The sequence below is a fragment of the Bidens hawaiensis genome, unplaced genomic scaffold, assembly GCF_021521415.1.
Source record: "Bidens hawaiensis isolate Kalapana, Puna unplaced genomic scaffold, B.hawaiensis_p1.1 tig00003488_1, whole genome shotgun sequence".
NCBI lineage: Eukaryota > Viridiplantae > Streptophyta > Magnoliopsida > Asterales > Asteraceae > Bidens > Bidens hawaiensis.
The window spans coordinates 1,180,068-1,192,318 of record NW_027491195.1 but is presented as its reverse complement, the minus strand read 5'-3'; the positions used below and the strand labels follow the sequence as shown (position 1 = coordinate 1,192,318).

The 12,251-nt window shown below is 36.5% G+C and overlaps 1 pseudogene across 1 annotated transcript; it reads left to right on the top strand.

Annotated features, from left to right (window-relative positions):
* Nucleotides 1-7,266: 7,266 nt before the first annotated feature.
* On the top strand, nt 7,267-9,571 carry LOC143623548 (NAC domain-containing protein 79 pseudogene; annotated as a pseudogene). The gene is made up of 3 exons (XR_013151913.1): nt 7,267-7,486; nt 8,117-8,394; nt 9,101-9,571. The product of XR_013151913.1 is annotated as an NAC domain-containing protein 79 pseudogene (transcript).
* Nucleotides 9,572-12,251: the final 2,680 nt, after the last annotated feature.

Sequence of the window (12,251 nt, the reverse complement as noted above, 5' to 3'; positions counted from 1 at the left end):
AGCCCAAAAAGGAACGGATCTCGGAAGGAGAGGATGGCGTAATCCAGTTCTTGATTGCTTCAATTTTGGATGGGTCGACATGAATACCCATCTTGTTCACAACATGGCCAAGAAACTGTACTTCATCCGACCAGAATTCACACTTGGAAAGCTTAGCATAGAGCTGCTCGGTTCGAAGCTTTTGCAACACCAACCGGAGATGTTGCTCATGCTCGGCCTTGGTCTTAGAATACACCAGAACATCATCGATAAACACAATCACGAATTTATCCAAGAAAGGCCTACACACCCGATTCATTAGATCCATGAAAACGGCGGGTGCGTTGGTTAAACCGAAGGACATGACCAAGAATTCAAAATGGCCATAACGAGTTCGAAAAGCAGTCTTCGGAACATCTTCATCGCGGATGCGCAACTGGTGATAGCCAGAGCGGAGATCAATCTTCGAGAAACAGGAGGCACCTTGGAGTTGATCAAAGAGGTCGTCAATACGCGGTAAGGGATACCGGTTTTTAATGGTGAGTTTGTTCAACTCGCGGTAATCAATACACATGCGAAACGATCCATCTTTCTTTTTAACGAACAACACCGGAGCACCCCAGGGCGAAGAGCTAGGGCGAATGAATCCTTTAGCTGTCAACTCTTGAAGTTGGCTTGCCAATTCTTGCATCTCAGCGGGTGCAAGACGATAAGGAGATTTAGCTACGGGGGAAGCACCAGGGACAAGATCAATACGGAACTCGACTTCACGAGCGGGAGGGATACCAGGAAGATCATCAGGAAAAACTTCAGGAAAATCACGCACAACAGGGATATCGCGAAGCTTCTTCTTTTCTTCAGCAGGTTTAACCACATGGGCTAAGAATGCAATACACCTTTTTCGCATGAGTCTTCGGGCTTCGGCGCAAGACATAAGTTTAAGACCGCGGGAGGGTTTTTCGCCGTAGATATGAAGATCACCATTTTCTCGAGGTATGCGAATCATCTTCTTGGCGCAAATAACTTCGGCGCGATTATGCGAGAGCCAGTCCATACCAATGATAACATCAAAGCTCCCAAGAGGCATGGGGATGAGGTCGATCAGAAAATCATTTTCGTTAAGGTTAAGCGTGCAATCTTTAATCACTGAGTTAATTAAAACAGTTTCACCGTTAGCCAATTCAACTGAAAAATCTTCTTTTAAATCGCTGCGCGGTCGCGCAAGCTTCTGCTCGAAGGCGCGAGAGATAAAACTTCGATCGGCGCCAGTATCAAAAAGTATAGAAGCATAAAATCCGTTGAGCAAAAATGTACCATTCACTACGTCATTATTCGCTTGCGCTTGGTGCGCGGTTATGTTAAAAGCTCGTCCACGCGTCACTTGGTTTGAAATCTGGTTCACCGGATTCGCTTGCGTGATTTGCACTTGTAGTCTCGGGCACGCGTTCCGGAAATGACTGGGATCACCGCAGTTAAAGCACGATCTGGGTCGTGGGTTAGGGTATGCTGGTTGAGGGTTTTGCGGGTAGGCTGGTGGTGTTTGCGCGATTGGGTTGGCGGAAGGAACTCTACAGAACTCAGCAGAGTGGCCAACTCGGCCACATCGGGTACAAAGTCGACATGGGACTTGAGGTGGGTGGTGGAGTCTACAGGTTGGGCAAAAGGGGTGGTTTCCTGTGTAAGGTTTCTTAGTTGGCGGGGCAGGGAGTGCTGGATTGGTTAAGGCATAGTTGTGGACTACAGGAGGTGTTGGGTAGGCTGACAGTGGGTTAGGCGCATAAACTGGAGGTTGGTATGCGGGTTGCTGGACTATGGGTGGGCTGGTAAGCGCATAGGCTTTGCGCCTGCGCTTAAGGTTGTTACGGTTTGAGGGTTCTGGTTTGGTTTCTGTTGGTTCTGGGACAGTCTTGGTGGGTTTGGTCTTTTCTGTTCCCCGCAGGAACAGGGTTCCTGCTCTGACATGGTTGTCGCTGAGCACAGCGGCCAACTCAATGGCGTCAGAGAGGGTTACTGGGTTTCTGGCCCATACAGAATCTTGAATTTCCATGGGGAGACCCCCAAGGAATTTCTCGATGGCTCGGCGGGAAGGGGTAACAAGGTGAGGGACAAGCAGGCTTAGTTCATGGAAGCGCGTCGCGTACTCGCGCGCTTCACCACTGTACTGCTTAAGATTCCAAAATTCCTCCTCCAGGCGCTTAACTTCGTTGGGAGGGCAGAATTCTCGCGTAAGAATTTCCTTGAATTCCTCCCATGTCACGCTAGAAGCAGCCTCTGCGCCACGCGCATGAGCTACTCCATTCCACCATGTAAGCGCTCTGGATTCCAGGACACTGGAAGCATATAGGGTTCGTCTGTCTGAGGGGCATTGGGTGTGGAGGAAAGTGTTTTCTATTTTCTCAAGCCACTGGAGCATCACGGTGGCTCCTTCAAGACCTGTGAACTTTGGAGGGTTACCCGCGTTAAAGGACTTAATGTTATAACTGGAGGTATTATTTTGGCTCAAGGCTTGGGCTATCGCGGCGGCCATTTCCTGGGAACGTTGCTGTCTACGCATGCGCGAGGCTTCTCTTTTCTGAAATCGGCGAGATAGCGGAGGCATTCTATAAAAGTTTTAATTTTAGTTAATATCTTGGTTTTAGCGCAAAGTATAACCTCGAAAAGCTTGGTTTCGCGGAGTCAGTTACTGTCAAAAGTTAAAGTAAAATAAATGACCCTAAATGCAGACTTAATAAAGGTAACAAATTCGAATCAAGAATCGACAATCCATGTATCACCATGACTTTCCGAATTCCCAATTTTAAATATACGAGCAAACGAGTATTGGAGATTGACGATTCATGTATCACCATGACTTTTCAATCCTCAATATAAAATATACCAGAAAATGAGTATTGGAGGTTGACAATTCATGTATCACCATGACTTTTCAAGTCTCCAACCTCAGAACATAATCGTAAATGGAAACTGAAAATCAACTATTCATGTATCACCATGACTTTTCGGATTTTCAAATCCAACAAACGAATATGTAAGAAAAATCAATAAAAATCGAAATTCAACAAAAATCGAAATATCGCGAAATAAAACATAAAATCATATACTGCGCAAGCGCGAGCATATTCATAAATAACGAGTAATTAACAATAAGCGCGCAAACATGAGATTTCTCTCATGCGCGAGAAGAGACTCTTAGGTATTCTAGGCCGTTACGTCTAACCACCTATCCTAAAGTCAACGAGCTCTGATACCAATCTGTAACACCCCGACCAAAGGCGGATTATACATCGGGGCGCCACATATTGTTTCATTACTCGTGACACTATTGGGTGTCAATATTTAATAAATACATTCATTCGCGCACGCGCAAAGTAGACATAAGATAACATAAATCATCATAAATCAATATATTATAAATCATAATAATCGAACAGCAATAACTTGTCTTGATACATTTTAATCTAGGTCCAAAATAAAGAAAACTTCCTACGTGTCCACAAGCTCCAAAACAGCTACTGCAAACCTGAACATGTGTTAAAATAAAACGTCAAACACTTGCGTGTTGGTGAGAAATCAAGTTTAATACAATACGTAGATAACAATAAATCTGCGCGCAACATGTGTATGTCTGGTTTTCAACAAGGGTGTAATCTGATCGGGACCAACTCTAAGATTCATAGACTGCCAGTGCTCACAATTGAGCTCACAAACAAGACAAACTGTGCATGTGTAAACAAAAGAGAAAATCATAAACGATAGTTCTCCCGTGTTCATCTAATGGTACCATGAGAACTGCGGAATAGACCGACAAGACGGTTAATGATCCACACATACAAATAAACAGCCAAGTCTACGTCCTCAACACATGGGATACTGCGCGACTAAAGTTCATAAACAAGTTTAAGACTCTAAGTTTGTATGAACACATGATCATCCCAAAACATTAAAAGCAAAAAGGGATTAGGTACGAGATTACTCACTTGATAAACGATGCGGTGTAAGATAAAGCAAGAACCAACTTTAAACAAGCACGAGTTAACCTATAATTAAAGATTATTGTTTTAACGATCTGTTTTAAGTCTTGATTATAAGTTTGCATAATTAATAAGTAAATTATTATATATAATATATATATTACCGAAAATCAGGGCAGAGGAGAGGAGAAAACGGAGGCAAGAGAGGAGGCGGCAGGAGGACAATCGGCAGAGAGCAAAGGAAGAGAGATAATAAGTGTTTGTGTGTGTAGTGTTAAGAAAAATAAGATTATTATTTATAGGGAAACCCTAGGGAACACAATCCCTAGAAAAGGGGAAAAGATCTCAAAAAGCAAAAGATTCCAAAAGCAAAAGATATCAAAAAGCATAAGAAAACAAAAGCAAAAGATATGGAAAGATATGGCAGCTGCAGGGGGCAAGATAAAGCTGTCAGGGAACAGTAAAAAGGCATGGGCAGTTCAGAAAAAGGTACTGGTCAAGCAAGGAAAAAGCAGATCTCAAAAGATTATGTCAGTCACTTTATCTGCCAACCAATGGGGTTGGTGCGCATGCTGCGTCGAAAGTAACTTTTCAGACAAAGCAGATTAGGTCAACAGCACAAAAGATAAGACAACACAAAAGCAACGGCTAGATTAAACAGAAGAAAACTCAAAGGGTTCAGCGCGAGAAAGCTCGAGCGCACGCGCGAGAGCGAAGGCAGACACAGAAGGTCAAGAGAGCGCGAGCGCGAAGGCAGACGGAACCAACCTTAACGCGTCGCGGAAAGAACTACATTTCTAAGCGCGCCGCGGGAGGAATTAAAATTCCTAGCGCGCCGCGGGAAGAACTATAATTCTTCGCGCGTCGAGGGATGAACTGCGATTCTTAGCGTGCTGCGAGAAGAACTACAAATCCTTAGCGCGTCGCGGGAAGAACTACCGTTCTTAGCGCGCTGCGAGAAGAATTACAATTCTTGGCGCGCTGCGAGAAGAGTTCGTCTCGCGTATCGCTGAAACAGGTGGTCTTCACGCAGGATTCCTTGTAAGGGGTCTGGCGCGTGGAGCTGCGCAGACAACCTTGGGCGGGAAGGAACAAAGGACAAGCAAAGAGTTAGAAGAAAAAGAGGGAAACAAGGCGTAAGGGCGGGACGGCGACAAGAGGGAAAAGAAGGCGGAAAGAGAGAAGAGGGACGGGACGGCGGAAAGAAAGAGAGAGAAAGAGGCGGGAAGGAAAATATATATTATTATTAAAAGTAAAATATAAGTATAAATATTAAATCATAAAAGAAAGAGATCGGGTCAGAGAAACGGGTACCTGGGTCGGGTCGGATCGGGGCAGATGTCACAAAAAGCTTCTTTCTGCCAATGCCACCGTGACTGAAATAGTTAGCAATATTCTATATGCAATCCTTGCATTTGGGAAATTTCTTGGGTCTCGTTCAAATGATTCAAAACTTCTATAGGGCTACTAAATTCCATGGTATATAATGTGTCTAATGAGCTTAGCTCCATATAAAGCTCCTCGCCATCAATATCCGATGTTTCTTCAAACTTAAGTGCATTTTCAAGAAAATTACAAGATAACTTAAGATCTTTATCTTCAATTTCCTTCAAGTTTTGTGGAAAAAAAATCCAAATAATTTCTCATAATTTTTGAATTGATCAAATCTTGTCTCAAGAGAAGAAATAGCTTGACCAATAATATATAAAAAATAATTTACTTTAAAATTCTCTTGATGAGTAAATGAAGCTTCTTGGCTACTTGAACACTCATCACTTTGTTTTTCCTTTTATGTACATGTTTTTGTGCAAATATCTAATCAAAACCCATTTCAAAAGCAATCTTTTCATCTTCATTTATCGCTTTTGAAAAATCATTTTCTTTAAAATCCTTGAAGAAGTTAATCAATCGGTTTATTAGTTATTATCATTTTTTTAAAAATTAGTTTAGGCTCAATACCACAAATGGATTATGGTAATATAAAAATTGGGCCCAATATGTAATAATGGGATTAAGATTTATTCCTATTATATAAAGAAATATAATATATATATATAATAAAAAAAATTTTGTGTCCCCAAAAAATAAGTGCCCCAGCCGGTTGTCCGGGTTGCACCACCTAAGAGCCGGCATTGCTACTACACTCTTAAAATTTGGAAAGCCCCGTTGCCCCACTCTGGCCAAACCATGTTGTATTAACCGGATTACAATTTTTATTAATACTTACATCTTAAATATTAATTATTATAATTACAAAATATAGTTTGAAATCATTGAATTTGTAATCCCTTCTGTTTTTATTAAATAAGAAATCTATTTTTGTTCCATACATATTGAACAAAAAATTAAAACTGCCAAACAAATAAAACAACCATGAAGATATTGGAAAAAGACGAAGCTGTAAACAGAACAAAAGAATCTCACAAAATAACTAAATAAGAAATATACGGAGAATGAAAATGACAGATTTATTTTTCTATAAGAACATAAAAGTTGCCATATTCAAATAAACTCTTATATTTAATGATTAAATTTCTTACCAGTTACTAAGAAAATATTTTTCTTTATTACTATTTTTACTTTTATAATTGACCTTTTAGTCCAATAAAATGAAGATGATAGTTGAGGTTTGAAATATTTATGGTCTTATGCTTAAAACCTGATTTAAAACGGTTTTCTTCACAATAATAAGATTCATTCTTAATAATGTTTCTGGATGAATTTTAGGCTTGAAACATCAAAACCAATATAAACAATCAATATTCCTTTTCAATTTATAAAAACTTACACATGTATTAAAAATAATTCCAAACGCCATTAAAAATACTATTTATTTTATTGTTTATGCATATAATTAGGGATGAGCTCAGTATCATACCTGAAAATACCGATCCCGAAAATCACAAAATCTTGGTACCGGTACTGGTATCGAAATCTTCGGTTCGGTACAGTACCGATATTGAAGGTAAAAATTCGGAAATACCGGTACCGGATCATACCGATCCCGAAACTTAAAACTTTGGCATCGATTCGATACTGACAATACCAAATCGATACCGATTTTAATACTGGTAACGGTTCGATACCGGTACCGAATTTCCTCATCTCAGCGTACAATATAGTTTGTGTCCCTTTCACAACGCATATCTTTCTAACAATATAATTATTATATTATAATAATCAGGTGAAAAAGTAAAAAGTAATAATAAATAAATCAACCATCCTAAATTTCAAAGGACACGTTTCCTTCTCCCTCAAGACCCTATATATATATATACACACAAACACGTTCATCTCTTCGTCCGCAATATTATAAAACCCTAAATCACTCCTCTCTCTGTTCTTCAATCTTTCACATAAAACCCACAAAATGGAACCCAATGAACAGCTTAACCTCCCGCCAGGCTTCCGATTTCACCCAACCGACGAAGAACTCATCTCTCACTACCTTTACCCCAAGCTTTCCGATCCAAATTTCGTGTCCAGAGTCATCGCTGAAGTTGATTTGAACAGACTTGAACCATGGGAGCTTCCATGTAAGTCATATGTATTTGAATTCATGTACTGCTCTCTTTTTTATTCCATCTTCAATAATTCTTATTTGTATCTAAGGGTGCAATACTCGAGATTGGATCGGTAAAAGCTCAAATAGCCGAGCTTATCGGGTCGAATATAAAAAAAAAGCAAGTTTAGTTATCGCGCTGTGAAAATCGTTTTAAGTTTTCTTAATCAAAATATATGAAAATAATTATAAATGTATTTAAATTACTTATTGAATAATAAATAAATAAATAATTATAAATGAATTTAAATAATAAATAATAGGTTGAGCTTTATAAAAAAACCTGGAAACTGATAGTTATAGTAAGTCAAAACGAGCGAGCTCGGGCTCAGGTTGGCTTATTTACACGCTTATCTGGATCCCATTTGTTGTATGAATTTACAGTGATGGCGAAAATTGGAAAATGGTTTGATTTTTTCAAAATATATAAAATTAATTAAAATGGATATAAATAATAAACTAGGTGAGGTGGAGCTTAAAAAAAAAACCCAAGAGCCAAGCACAAGATTTAAAGAAAAGAGCTGGAAAAACAGCTCAGCTCGGTTCATTTACGGCTCTATCTGTATCTGTATCTGGATCCAATAACTGTTGTTTACATTTACAGATTTGGCGAAAATGGGTGAGCACGAATGGTTCTTCTTCTCTGTTCGAGACCGGAAGTACCCGACGGGATCGAGAACGAACCGAGCAACACGTGCAGGGTACTGGAAAGCTACAGGGAAAGATAAAAAGATTTCGAGAGAGAAATTGGTTGTGGGGATGAAGAGGACACTGGTTTTTTATAAAGGAAGAGCTCCCAAAGGCCAAAAGACGGATTGGGTGATGCATGAGTATCGATTAGATGCCAAGTTTTCTGCTAATACTTTACCCAATTCGGCCAAGGTATCAAGAAGAAGAAGATGTTACATACTCAGTTTTAAGGAAAACAAAAATGTTATTTTTTTTGAAGATTTTGACCAGGGCGTAAATGTGTCGGCCTGGTCGAGTTCGGGTTTGTCAAGGCTCGAGCTCCCTTAATAAAATTATGGGAGCTCGAGCTTGGGAACGGGTTGTTTAAAACATTATTTTAAAAGTTCGAGCGAGGCTCGCTTGTTATTTATTAATTATTATTATTTTTTAAAGGTGTTTATTAATTACTTATTTGTTCTTTATGTTTTTTTTTATTGTTTAAAGATTATTTCTAAAATTCGAGCTTGACTTGTTTATTATTTATTATTTATTTAACTGCCTTTAAACTATTCTTATAATTAATTTTATATACTTCAATATTTTTGATTTTTATATAACATAATATATATATTTTTTATAATTTTTTGATTTTATATTAATATATTCTTATATGTTTGTTTTATCATAATTTTATACATAATAATTATTAGATAAATATATCGACAATATACTAATAAAAATGTATTTAAATAATACACTTGATTAGGCTCACGAGTTAACTTGAATTTTATTTGTGAAGTTTAGGGTTGAGCTCTGTTAAATGAGCCTCGATAAAAGCTCAAGCTTGTTTAACCAATGCTCAAATCAAGTTTTTAGCGAGCCGGTCTATTATAAATAAGTTTTAAACTGTGGTTTGTAGGGGGAATGGGTGATTAGCAAGGTTTTTCACAAGAGTTCTGGTGGAAAGAAGATACCGATTTTGGGTCTGTCAAAGAATAGCAAGGGAATTATGCCTCCACTAATGGAAGTTTCAAGTTTTGATGGAGGATCAAGAACCGAGAATTCAAACGTGACCTGCTTCTCCGGATCAATGGAAGAACAGAAACCGAACACCAATGAAGAAATGATGGGCGGTTGGAGCTCGAGCGGGCCACTAATGGCTGGGACGGTTGCAAACATCGAGGGTCAGAACTCGACATGGATGCAAGAACCGTCCATGGCCAAGATCTTGCAGGATGGCAACAACATGAGTCAAAATCTGAAAATTGAAATGGTGGGTGGTCAAGATTATGGGATGAATTTGAGTGGTGAATTTGGTCCTGATTACTTTTGGGATTGTTAAGCAATAATTAAAGATGTTGGTTTTAGATTATTATCTTAGATTGATGCAAAGATTTGATATAAAATTAAAAAGATTATGCCATGCATGTAAATATATTGCCCTATATGAAGACATACAACTATACAAGCGAGTCTCATGAATTTTGATTGAATTATATATATGCTTTGTTTTTAATTTTATTTCCCCTATGGATTTTTGTTTTTAAATGTTAGCAAGTTATTCTAAATTGGTCCTTTAGTATTATTAGACTTCAGTTCTAACTTCTAACCTTGAAAATATAAGTGTATTTATATAAAGTATTGTATCATTAATTAAAATAAATAAATATTAGAAGACTTTAATTTGTCATTCTCTCTCATGTAAATGTCAAATATAATAAAATATTGTATTGGTAGGCCAACGACCATGAGGTTTGGATGGCCTCATACAACAGATGACATAAGCTGAGAGTTGTGTTGTAACCACTTCCTTTTAGATAATAATAAAAAATAGCGATACTATGTTCATGATTTATCATGTTATTCTATATGTATTTATTTAGTATGATTTAGTTAAAATTGTTGTCTGCTGTTAAAAAAAAAGTTAATATTATTACCGGGTTACGTAAATTCATATTTGTGAAAAATAGCTGATGAATAACATGATTCTTTAGGTTGTTTACTTATCATACGAAAATCAGTTCAGACGGAAAACTTCTTCACATTAAGAGTAGTTTTGTATATAAAAATTATCTTTTAAAGATATTTCATTTTGATTTTCTTTGACCTATGCATTTCATAAAAAAAAGTTTTAATTACTTCGTAAAACCTTTTACAAATTTATATAAAAGTTTTAAAAGGGTTTATATTAAATTCAAGAATGATTTTATTAGTTTTGTGATACCCTCCAATCTTGTTTTGATATAATATACATCTGGAATCGTTGCTTTGACTATGTGGCGGCTTTGGGTCTATGACTCGACTTCTTGGTTAATTAGTAAGATGCATTCTAGAGTTAGTGAACTTTAGTAAGACGTACTCTAGAGTTGCTCCAGTTACAATTTAAAAACATAAATGTGTATGTTGCATACCAATACACATAAAAGAATATGGTAGTTTGCTTCACAAAACCATCATTTATCTAATTAATAAAGAATAATATCAAATGGTAACCATTTTTGAAAAAAAATAAGTATTAGATTGTAAACAGAAAATAATATGATTCACAAATTCGTTAATTTCAACGTATGGTGGAAGTGGAAAATAGTGATTTCTTTGTTAGAAAATAACATTTCAAAGAATTTGAGGATAAATGGTAAACATATACCAAAAAGAGGTACACACGCATAAAGAACAATCAATTATTCGTAAAAAGATATATATATATATATATATATATATATATATATATGAACACCATCCACCAATGTTAGGGGAAAAAAAGGGAAAAAGAGGAAAACCGATTATTTGAAAAAGAAAAATCAGGATAAGCACGATAGTTGAGTCATGCACTTCTGTTGTCTTAAATAAAACAAGAGTTAATTAAGGGTACAAGTATAGGCACTACATGACTACATGTATGGTTCGTTTATTATAGAACAAGCTTTAAATAAAGAATAACAAGATATCACTTAAATACTTGATGTAATGTATGAGAGACGTTCAAAATAGTAAGAGAAAAGAAAATGTGGTTGCGTGACTATTCTAAATATCACGTTTGAAGAAGAAGTACATGTATGCATACATGATTCAATCTACTTAAAAAGTTGATATATTGATAGATCATCTCAGTCTCATGTATATTTATATATATTAGTTTTCATCTTTCATCCAGCTGTGACTATAATTTTTTTTAATAATATTTTTATATAAGAACAATCTAAAAGTTTTTCTTTTATAAATTTAGTTAAATTTCAAACTATTAAGGGAATATTGTAGCTCAAAATCTCGAATGGTTCACTATACCTAAAATTAATCAAAATTAAAGTCTCAAATTTAGTTATACGGTTATATTTTAGAGTTAAAAGTTAATTTTTCGTTTTTTTAAACAAAGTGTTACCTTCCCGTCATAAAATATGCTAAGGATTGACTTATTATACAAAATAAATGATAAACTTTAAATAATATGTAAGTACCAAAATGCCTATTGAATATGTGATATATGTTTGAAAGTGTTGTTCGCATACTTAAGAGAAATCGTTATAAAAAAACTCACAAGATCTACGAATATCTTGTCGATCAACGAGATTGAGAAGTACTGTTGGCGATTAAAAGATGGACTTGAAATGTTACTGAGCTATAATGATATTATTTTTAATTCTACAAAACTCAAAATATCGTTTGATCATATGATTACGATTATGCATTTTTGTGGGCAACCCTAATTACACATCTTTCAATATACAAAGGTTGCATCTATTCTTGAAAAGAGAAAGGTTTCATTGAGTAAAGTCTTTGTTGTTTTGCTAGCTTTCGTTTATTTCTTCTTCATGCTTAGCAAGAGAAAGGATCAGCTGAAATCAAGTGAACAAATTGCCCCAAATGGGGTATGTCCTTTAACAATTGGCACATCTTTATGAGTGCATCTTATCCTAATTCTCTTCCACCTGTATAATATTTTTGTCAATTTATTCACCGAATCATGGATACCGAAAAGTTAATCATGTAATCGGGTGTCTAGAAAATCGTATTATGTAAATTCAACTAGTATGGATAGTTTTAAAAAGGTAACAACTTAGCATGAGTTGTGA